The sequence below is a fragment of the Cyprinodon variegatus genome, unplaced genomic scaffold (genome assembly GCF_000732505.1).
Source record: "Cyprinodon variegatus isolate N-32 unplaced genomic scaffold, C_variegatus-1.0 Scaffold1046, whole genome shotgun sequence".
Classification (NCBI taxonomy): domain Eukaryota; kingdom Metazoa; phylum Chordata; class Actinopteri; order Cyprinodontiformes; family Cyprinodontidae; genus Cyprinodon; species Cyprinodon variegatus.
Window position 1 is genome coordinate 263,095 of NW_015151499.1, and position 3,258 is coordinate 266,352.

Genomic DNA, 3,258 nt, shown 5'->3' on the forward strand with positions numbered 1-3,258 from the left:
TCCTTATGTTCCTAACAGAGCACTTCGCTCTCAATCTGCAGGTTTACTAGTGGTTCCTAGAATTTCTAAAAGTAGAATGGGAGGCAGGGTCACCCAGTCTAATTGTTAAAAATGCGGTTAGTTAAAAAGAGAGTGATGTTTTCTTAGTCGTTGGGTGAGTAGAAAGGTTGGTCCCTTCGAGCAAAAGCAACATAATTTACCTCCAAACGACGTCTAGATTTGGTTAAAGGTGAAAAGTCGTAACTTTCCTTCAAAAGACGTATCAAACGCAGTTTTTAACATCTTTTCAACGTCTATTATTGGAGAAAAGTGAGACAAAATTAGACGGAAAAAAACAGTCCAATTTTCAACAACTATTTCTTAACTAAATCAAAACTGTTTGGGCGGTTGGAGGCGAAGTGTTGACCGTCCGTCCGGCAGGGAAACATTTCAAACTGGACGTTTTCTCCTTGGCTCTACCTTGGCCCTATTGTGGCTAAACCTTTCTTATACCTCTTCCAAACTAGTTAGGTTATATTGAGCTATTTTCTGTATCTGTGCTGCTATATGTTCGGGCTTCTGGATCACATAGGGAACACTTTGCCACATTCAGCTTAATTTTATCTCTATTCTCCATTTCTATAATATTTTTCAAGTTCCACTCATACCTGTATGCTCTCTCTGCTTTTTCTCATAGTAGCTTCATCTGGTCTGTTCCTGTTTGGCTGTGACACCATCCTGGAGAGAAATATCAGCTGTGCTGCTGCCATCGGCATCTCTGTTAATAGATGTTGGAGCGTGGCCTGTTTCCAGTGTAGTCCTGTTATTTTTCTACTGTGATTAACTGTATGGGCTCTCTTTCGTCTGATGGCTTGTAGCTCGTCTGAGTGGCCATGTCTTTCTCTGATGGGGCCACCTGTGGAGCTAGTTAACAGTTATCTTTTGTATCTCTGCTTCTTTTTGAATGTCTTCTGCCATCTCCTTGAATCCCCAGACGACAGATGGTCGCTCGAACTGAGCCTGGTTCTGCTAGAGGTTTCTTTTTAGAGCCAAGCTCTGAGACATCTTTATAGTAAAGGATATTGTTTAAGATTCAGTCCCTGTTTAAACTGAATATTCTCTAACACACCTTACTCAGCGAGTAAAAAGCCTGTGCAGAGATCGGTTCAACAGTTTGCATTTCGAGCTCCACAAAACTGAAGTTAACAAAGTGAAGGAAAACTAGGAAGGGTTTTCATTTCTGGACCTTGATTTTCAACCTAATGAAGTTAAATTACAAACAGAACAGAAAAATATAGAATTGTCTCACACGAAGAAATAAAACCTAGATCAGGACTTTTTACCCTTCTTGCTTCTTCTTTACATATATTATAATGTATATGAGGTAGTGATTTATTTCCTGTTCTATCAATGAAAGCTTTGAAATATAGAAAAATCTTCATTTGCAAATAGACACTAAAAATGTGGATATTGACTGTAAGTGTTAAAAACATGTGACATTTTCACCAGTTTTCAAATGATACATTTTAAGGATTTTATCCACAAACAGAGAAATAATAGAACAGTGAGGAAGTTTCACAGGATTGGTCCGGTCCCTAAAAATTAATCTGTGCTCATCCAGGAACCATATCTGAAGTTCTGCAGACATGCATAGTCAGTTAAGGTCAATAATCCTGATTATGTGGGGAAAAATAGCTGAATGTTGGAAGAACGGTAAATCATGTCACAGTCTTACGCTGCACTTTAAGAATGTCATGAGAGCTGTACCAAATGAAATGTTGTTTTGTATACAGCCTGTGTGTACAAAATGACAAAAAGTTTAAAGTAATAAAGCCTAGTCTAAGTCATGTGAGTGGGGGGGAAACAACATCCATGGAAGAACTGCATGGCAGTGGCCTAAGGCTGCATTATTTTTTGGGACCTAAACAAATGGTGGTAATTGATGGAACTGTGAATTATACTTGCTACCAGAGAACCCCAAAGGATATTCAGCCATCCGCTAGTGACCTGATGCTCATATGTTATGTACAGAGGTGGAAAGAGTACTAAAAAAAATTGTAACTGAGTAAAAGTAAAATTTACTCAAGTAAAAGTACAAAATTACTTCATTTAAAATGTAATTTGAGTAAAAGTTACTTACTTACTTTGAGTTATTTAATGCAAAAAATGAGTCATGAATGGAATTGAGCACAAGGTGTTTTAATCGATTTCAAGGCGTATTTCAGTGGAAATCCACAGCTGGGTTAAAGAACATACTTCCTCACAGCACAAGGACAGTCACAGCCTGAACCATAAAGTGCAAACTATTTTCAATCCTACTGTCCAACAGACAACACCATGATAGGAATAAAGAAATTTAAACTACATTTTAAAGTTTTCAAAATGGACACAAAATGAAATACCCCCCAAAAAAACAGAAATCAAACTACAACACAACACGATGCCACTGTTATTAACAAGCTCCTCATTTAATGATTTTAACTGACACTTGTTTTACTTTAATAGTGTTTTTAACTGACACTTGTTTTTACATCAATTGTTTATATGTTGGAATTGTGTAAATAAAGTGCTGTTAAAAGTCAAAAGTCTTCTTCTATTTTTTTATATCGATTAAGTGTCGGTTCCGTAACACAGGGGATTAAATTTTCGGCCGCATTCAATTTTTTCACCATCAGTATTTTATTTATTTTTTTACTCAGTAACGTGAGGAGGTTTTAAATGTAGCGAAGTAAAACTACTTAGGTTAAAATTTACTCGAGTAAAAGTAAAAATTACATATTTCAAAAACTACTCAGAAAATTACAAATTACTCATAAAAAGTACTCAACTACAGTAACGTGAGTAAATGTAATTCGTTACTTTCCACCCCTGGTTATGCATCAGGAAAACGGTCCAAATCACACCAAGTCTACATCCGAGTGGCTCAAAAGGCATAAAACTAAGGTTCTGGTGTGGTCTAATCAAAGTTTAGACTCAAACATTAATTCACCTGTCTGGCCCCTATTCTTTAAGCTGCTCGTTTACTTCAAAAACATAAACAAAACACACACAAACAAAAAAAAAAAAACTGCCCAAATAACAAGAAAAAATGATTCACAGCAAATCAAAAACATTTGAGCTAGTTATTGGAGCTTATAGAGCAGGAGTTGATGCCAAATTGACACAATCAGGTTTTTGTATGTCCAGGCTGTTTTGCAGAACTCATTGTCTAAAAACAGCATTTTTGTAGGTTTTCATTTGGTCTTAGTTTGATTTAAACAGGATCTGAAATATTATATA